Source organism: Macrobrachium rosenbergii, chromosome 28 (assembly GCF_040412425.1).
Source record: "Macrobrachium rosenbergii isolate ZJJX-2024 chromosome 28, ASM4041242v1, whole genome shotgun sequence".
Classification (NCBI taxonomy): domain Eukaryota; kingdom Metazoa; phylum Arthropoda; class Malacostraca; order Decapoda; family Palaemonidae; genus Macrobrachium; species Macrobrachium rosenbergii.
In genome coordinates, this window is record NC_089768.1 from 4028136 (window position 1) to 4036359 (window position 8224).

Sequence of the window (8224 nt, forward strand, 5' to 3'; positions counted from 1 at the left end):
ATGTCGTCTCATTGCAAACCCAACATGGCGTAGTGAGTTTTCGAGCCAAGTCATGCCCGTGATACGTCTACCACCCCAGGCCATGCCGAGGTGTGAGTCTCCTGCAATGCCAAGGGCATTGTCACAGGTTGTGATGCAAGCACAGACGTTAATTGCAGACCAGCAACGCACCATCCGTTCCCTTCAGGTTGCCCTTCCCGGTTCTGGATCACTTGCTGGCAAAATCCATCTCTGCTGCCTCTGGGAAATGTGATGCTGTGACGTCCTCAGCGGCGTTCACATCCTGGAGACGTTTGATGATGTGTTGGATTCATCTTAACAAGTTTCCGCCGCAGGATGTTGTCCTGCACATTAGGCTCATCTGTGTTCTGGCACTGCAACGTGCACTGGGCGCTCGGTACTCGGATGCCAAATGGAACGCCCTTACCCCGAGACGCGGCTTTGGATGCCATCAGAAACATCGTGTTTCGGTCGTCGAATCAGGCAATGCAGCGGTGAGAATTTTTTGCTCTTGCCCAAGGGTGCCAGGAGTCTGTGAGCAATTATTTCTCAAGGTGCGCTCAAAAAGCCACCGATTGTTATTTTCACTGTCCCAAATGTGGGGAGTGTTTAGCTCACCGCACAGTGGACTTCCAATGCCTCAGTGCCCACTATCTTCGTGAGACTCGTCATACATCGGCACCCTTTGACACGGTTTCAAGCATTCCTATTTACTGTACACATATAAGACTATACAGTGGTCGCATATTGGGGTTTCCACCAAGTGGAGTTGGACATGGATAGCCGCCCATTCACGACCTTCATCACCCCATGAGAAATAATCTCTCACAGACACCTGGCACCCTCGGGCAAGAGCAAAAAATTCTCACTACTGCACTGCCTGATTCGATGACCGTAACACGATGTTTTTTATGGCATCCAAAGCCGCATCTGAGGTAAGGGCGTTCCATTTGGCATCTGAGTACTGAGTGCCCAGTGCACGTTGCAGTGCCGGAACACAGTTGAGCCTAATGTGCAGGACAACATCATGCGGCAGAAACTTGCTAAGGTGAATCCAACACATCATCGAACGTCTCCAGGACGTGAACGCTGCTGAGGACGTCACAGCATCACATTTCCCTGGGCAGCAGAGACAGGGACTTTACCGGCAAAGGATCCAGAACGGGGAAGGGCATCCTGAAGGGAACGGATGGCACGTTGCTGGTCTGCAATTAACGTCTGTGCTTGCATCACAACCCGTGACAATGCCCTTGGCATTGCAGGAGTCACGCCTGGGCATGGCCTGGGGTGGTAGACGTATCACGGGCATGACTTGGCTCGAAAACTCACTACTTCATGTTGGGTTTGCAATGAGACAACATTCTACAGTGACTTTTATTGTAAGAGAACAGAGAGCTGACTGACTCGCGACCAAGTTGCAGGTTGCAGCCTCTTATCAGTTGGCAGCACATTATCAAAACAAATCGTACATGAAGTTTTTAATTTCATTTCCATTCATTCATCACCACACCGGATGAGCTAGTTGGCCCAGTGCTTGGCCTCTGGCCTAGACTTGGTATTTCACTGTAGTCCTTCGGGCCAGTCCTACGAGAGCTGATAGTCAGCTCAGTGGTCTGGTTAAAGTATTTTAATAATAATAATAATAATAATAATAATAATAATAATAATAATAATAATAATAATGGGGCGCAGACCTCTACTGTAGGTCTGTGCATTACCAAGTTGTAAACCTAGAATGGCAAACAGAACACTATACCATATGAATGACTTACAACTAAGGGGAATTATACCTTGAAAACAGGCGCTTTTGCTGTGGCAAACAGTTGTTTCTGGGTAAGGTTGCTGCTGGCAACGAACTGCCATCCTGTGTGAATATTTGCACGAGTGCATCCACTAAAAAAAAAAAATGGAGATGTCACCCAACAATGCGATGGACACTGATAAACGAACAATGTCTTAAGCAAAAACGCTGATGTTTAGCTCAGCTCGACTGTTTCATCTTCCACCGGAACTTGACTAAGGCAGTTTATTAGTAATGTCTTTTCTTAGTGGAGACAAAATATTGCGATCGTCAAAATAAATTCAACAAACGGCACTTTAAATGTTTAAAACTAGTAAAATTTGTTCAGCCATACGAAATGACAACGGACATGCTGTCAGCATCAGTCTACGCCTTTAAAATATTGATACAAAATGTGAATAAAAGGGAAATATATATATATATATATATATATATATATATATATATATATATATATATATATATATATATATATATATATATATATATATATATATATATATATAGTCATGATGTTGCCTTGAAATATGTATAGCCTATCATGCGATCTTTTGATATATTTACTCTTTTATTTATCATGTATTATGATTATGTATTATTGAAACATCATAACAGACCTCAAAAGAATTAATGCTTTAGATGACTTAATAACGTAGTTTAGAATAAGTAATATCTTTCTTGATAAAAGCGTAGTATAAGGAACACGTACGTGTCCTAGTGAGGGCTTGTTTCATTTCAATTGTTATCAGTTGAGATAAGAGAAAGCGCTTTGTTTTGGGTTACACGGTGAAAGGTTAGAATAACAACTGCTGATCAGTTCAGGAAATCCACTCGAAGTTTTTCGTCTTGTTTATAAAACACGTCAATCATAATTAGCCGATTGCTGTATGTTTTGGTCGTGTAGAGGTTTCTGAAAAAGATTCTTCCTGTACGAGAACAAGACGAGTGATTTCGCATTGTTACATGCATTTCTCTGATCACGTACGCCACTTTGAGAGAAAGAATACATGCATTGTCTTGATCAGTTTACACCATGTTTTGTAAGATTGCATTCAAAACGTTTTGCTGGGATGACGTCACTTTCATTCTAGAAATTTCTCTTTTCGTATCTCGCACCCAAAATTCTTTAATGACGTCATCCCCCTGCTTCTAGAGCTTTTCTTTTGGTCTTTCGCACTCAAAATGCTTTAATGACGTCATGTAATTGTTTCACGTGCACTGGAATTCTGAAATCTGTTTCATTCCGATTTCCGAAACCGATTATTTTGGTTCCCTCTTTCTCTCTCGTTCTTAAAAAGAGATTACTTTTAACGTATGTATATTGGTGGTCGCTGGTTGGCATTAACTTTTGAGATCTGAATTTAGTCAAATTATTTCATTTGTAACGGCGCCTTGAGTAATTCTTGATAGTTTAAATTTAGCTTGATTAATTTAAATCCCTGATATAGCTTTTGTGAATTAGTTTTGTTTCATAATTTAATTCAAGATTTAATTAAGTTTTGTGTTATTTTCAAGTAATAGTAAATTTTTCAGATTGCGAATTCTAATTATAAATTTGGAATTCAAAAACAAATTTATGTATTTAATGTTAAAAAAAACAGTGTTTCATTTATTGACCACCAGTGAATAGGATTAATTGTGTATGCATAAGGCAAAGTAATAAACATGTTTTGTTCTTTTAGTTTCGCTAAAGTGAGTTAAGACCAGGGACACAGTTAGAGTTAATTTGATGGAGTGATGCCCTTTTGCTCTAGAATATTTCCTGTTTAATTGTTGATACCTTATGCATGTTCTGATAAACTTAGTTTGATTTTTTCAAGTGATTAATAAGTTTTTAAGGGATCACCGTTATCTTTAGAGTGCTCAGTCGTAATTCCTATTGTTATGAGAGTTCAGGTATCTGGCTAAAGTGAGGTACATTTTTGAATTTTGAGATTAGTTGTGTAATAACCAGGTACCTGGTATGAATCGTGACAATATATATATATTATATATATATATATATATATATATATATATATATATATATATATATATATATATATATATATATATATATATATATATATGTTTGTGTATATATAAATCAGGAAATTGTTGACTTCTAGCAAGCCGGACATGTAAAACAAACAGGAGGACGAAAAGGAGGTGATGCATATTCAACTTTATTTTCAGCCAACGTTTCAAAGCCTGGCTTCATCATCAGGACGAAAATACAAAAATAACAACAATTAAAATCAATACATAGGACTCTGTAAAATTATTAATGTTAAAATATAGATATTAAACCCGAAACATAAAAGTTAAAACCAACCTAATGCCTCAAGAAAAGAAAACTGAGTGACCAAGAAGGGCACCAAAAGGACGAAGAGACCTCTTAAGCAATAAACAGAGGGGCAGAAGAAGACTGACTATTCAAAGATGGAACCAGTTGTTTGATGGTTAACGACTCGAGGATATAGAGAGAAGTTTCATCAGCAACTTGCTCTAAGATTTCAAAATCGTCATAGGAAATACAAGATTTACACTGTTGAGAATGTTTCCCTATGTTAGAAAACTCCTCCTTATTCAAAGTACACCCCGTTCTATGGCTAACGCCACGATGAGAGTCAGCTCGACTTTCAGCATACTTGCCCGAGATGTAATCTCGGGACTCCCGTCGGATCCACCAAAAGCATGCTGAAAGCGCGAGTTGACTCTCATCGTGGCGTTATCCATAGAACAGGGTGTACTTTGAGTAAGGAGGAGTTTTCTAACATAAGGGAACATTCCAAACAAAGGAAATCTTGTATTTCCTATGACGATTTTGAAATCTTAGAGCAAGCTGCTGATGAAACTTCTCTCCATATCCTCGAATCGTTAACCATCAAACAACTGGTTCCATCTTTGAATAGTCAGTCTTCTTCTGCCTCTCTGTTCATTGTTTAAGTATACATACATACATACTGTACATACACACACACACACACATATATATATACACACACAATAAAAATACGCTAATGAACAATGTAAACAGCATATAAACACACAAACTAGAAATTCATCTAATCACACATTAGGCTGCACATGTACATAGATGCTCATACATTTTAAACTTATGTTAACATACATTATATATGCATGACTCTATATAAACAAAGAAAAACCACAAAAATTACGAAAGAGAACAACTGCTCCTGTTTCAGCAATACACGTGCATACTAATCTAATTTTCTGAAATATACAGAAATTGCATATATGAACATCTTTATTCCTGTAAATACTCACATCTAAAAGAAGTCCACGAAAGACTGATTTACGAGCGTTGAAATACTCACTGCTGCAGAAGTAATAGGATTTCCATTAAAAACCTAACAAAGTCTTCCAAATCGATGTATTTTTATTATTTTACATCTGCTCAGATTCCAATGAACCTCATTTTAAAGTTTGACTTCGTTACATGCAGTTCCTTTTTGCAATTGTGATAAAACTTAAATAAAATACTTTAGATTTATTTACAAGTATTGAAATTTTTATGAACTAATGATAAACTAAAATCCAGAGACAAACGATGCAAAATTCATTTTCTGTTTTAATCACTTTTACAATGGCAATGTGCGACATTCCTGTTCAGCCATTGCCCTTCCAGTTTGGTATTTTACTTTGACAAATGTGGACATATTTAGAAATGATGTTTCAACAGGGTTACGAAAGTACTCTTACAATAAGAGGCATGGTAGAATTTAGAATTCTTAACAATTTATCTTTCGACTTCAGTATTTTTTCGGTAAGAAAGTTATTTTCCAACATTAAGCATAGATTTACATTATTACGATCTCGCCCCTCGAGATCGATAGGTTCTTTAAAAAGGAACAAGCAATTGGGCTGTAATGACTGACGAGAGGTGACAAACAAAGGAGGGAGGAGCAGAACAAATACAAAAAAATTACCTTAATATTAGTTTATTACAAATTAGTTATTTACATATTTACAGTGAGTCAGGTTCAGTTTAGAGTAAATAATAAAATGAACATTACTACAAATGAATTAAATTACTTGAAAGGACAGCAAAATACAAGCAATTTAAACTTCAAATAAATTAACATTTGAGCAGCAAAATTACTTAATAGCCGGGAGCGTAATACATAAAATCAAACAAATACAAGAGCAGCAAAAACAATCTTAATAAATAAACGATAATGCAACATTATAAAATCACACAGGGAAATACTGAAAAACACATCAATCTCCGCAGAGATAACACGATAGACCCAGCTATCAAGAAGGATGAAGGCAATCAGACGAACTCCTGTGAAGACACCAAAGCAGCCACCAACTGCTCGACAGGAACACTGCAGGACAACTAAGACAGAGCCGACACGACAACCATCTCGTCCTCAAGCACAGTGCTGACGTCCTCCTCCAGTACCGACGATCATGACAGAGCCGACACGGCAACCATCTCGTCCGCAAGAAACGTACTGACGTCCTCCTCCAATTACGACGACCATGACAGAGCCGACACGGCAACCATCTCGTCCTCAACAAACTTTCCACTGCTCTGCTGCCAGGACCTGACTCGCAGGTACGGATACCTGCTGCTGCTACTCCGGCTGGCTCGCTGCTACCCTCAACCTGACTCGTTGCTGCTACGAACCTGACTCGCAAAGTCGCAGGTACGGATACCTGCTGCTGCCCTGGACCATCGGTCGTTCTGCCCTCCAGAACCTGGCTCGTTGCTGCTACGAACCTGACTTGTTGCTGTTACGAACCTGACTGACGAAGTCTGACGCCATTCACAAGACGACAGCTCGCCAGCAAGAAAAACACAAAAACAACAAAAGGAGGCAACAACCCACTAAGGGAACAATCGACAAACGATTGTTCCTAACACCTCCCCACCTAACAAAAAAAAAAATTTCAATAAAAATTTTTTTTTTTTTACAGACAAAATACTCTCCCCCGATGCTGCCACACCCCCGCCAGCCAAAACAGAACCAATCCTGGCAAGGTCGCCAATATTACGATCTCGCCCCTCGAGATCGATAGGTTCTTTAAAAAGGAACAAGCAATTGGGCTGTAATGACTGACGAGAGGTGACAAACAAAGGAGGGAGGAGCAGAACAAATACAAAAAAATTACCTTAATATTAGTTTATTACAAATTAGTTATTTACATATTTACAGTGAGTCAGGTTCAGTTTAGAGTAAATAATAAAATGAACATTACTACAAATGAATTAAATTACTTGAAAGGACAGCAAAATACAAGCAATTTAAACTTCAAATAAATTAACATTTGAGCAGCAAAATTACTTAATAGCCGGGAGCGTAATACATAAAATCAAACAAATACAAGAGCAGCAAAAACAATCTTAATAAATAAACGATAATGCAACATTATAAAATCACACAGGAAATACTGAAAAACACATCAATCTCCGCCAGAGATAACACGATAGACCCAGCTATCAAGAAGGATGAAGGCAATCAGACGAACTCCTGTGAAAGACACCAAAGCAGCCACCAACTGCTCGACAGGAACACTGCAGGACAACTAAGACAGAGCCGACACGACAACCATCTCGTCCTCAAGCACAGTGCTGACGTCCTCCTCCAGTACCGACGATCATGACAGAGCCGACACGGCAACCATCTCGTCCGCAAGAAAAGCGTACTGGCGTCCTCCTCCAATTACGACGACCATGACAGAGCCGACACGGCAACCATCTCGTCCTCAACAAACTTTCCACTGCTCTGCTGCCAGGACCTGACTCGCAGGTGCGGATACCTGCTGCTGCTACTCGGCTGGCTCGCTGCTACCCTCAACCTGACTCGTTGCTGCTACGAACCTGACTCGCAAAAGTCGCAGGTACGGATACCTGCTGCTGCCCTGGACCATCGGTCGTTCTGCCCTCCAGAACCTGGCTCGTTGCTGCTACGAACCTGACTTGTTGCTGTTACGAACCTGACTGACGAAGTCTGACGCCATTCACAAGACGACAGCTCGCCAGCAAGAAAAACACAAAAACAACAAAAGGAGGCAACAACCCACTAAGGGAACAATCGACAAACGATTGTTCCTAACATACATACTAATACAGTGATAATTATGTAAATAATATGGAAAGAGTTTTCAATTTTTCTCCATAGCTGTCGCTGTAATAGTCACATAATCATGGGGATAAGTTGTCAACCACATTAATTCCTTAAATTTTACCATATTTAAGGTGGTAACGGTTTTCGTTTATACCTGGCGATATTCATGTAATTAGTTAGATTGAGTGTTGGCTGGTTTGTTTTAGATTTAACACTTCTATGGAAATAAATATATACAATTAAGATGAAATTTTAAATGGCGCTCTAATTGATTCTGGTAGTTTTCTTGCACTCATGTGTCAAAAAGTGTACCTGTCCTCTTTAGCTTCCCAACCTTAACAGA

At 39.3% G+C, this 8224-nt stretch overlaps 1 long non-coding RNA gene across 1 annotated transcript; it reads right to left on the bottom strand.

Moving 5' to 3' along the window:
- Nucleotides 1–6171: 6171 nt before the first annotated feature.
- Nucleotides 6172–6871, bottom strand: LOC136853884 (uncharacterized). The gene is made up of 2 exons (XR_010857552.1): nucleotides 6441–6871; nucleotides 6172–6357 (listed from the first exon to the last, which is right to left on the bottom strand). It is a non-coding gene; the product is annotated as an uncharacterized lncRNA (long non-coding RNA).
- Between the last annotated feature and the right edge of the window lie 1353 nt (nucleotides 6872–8224).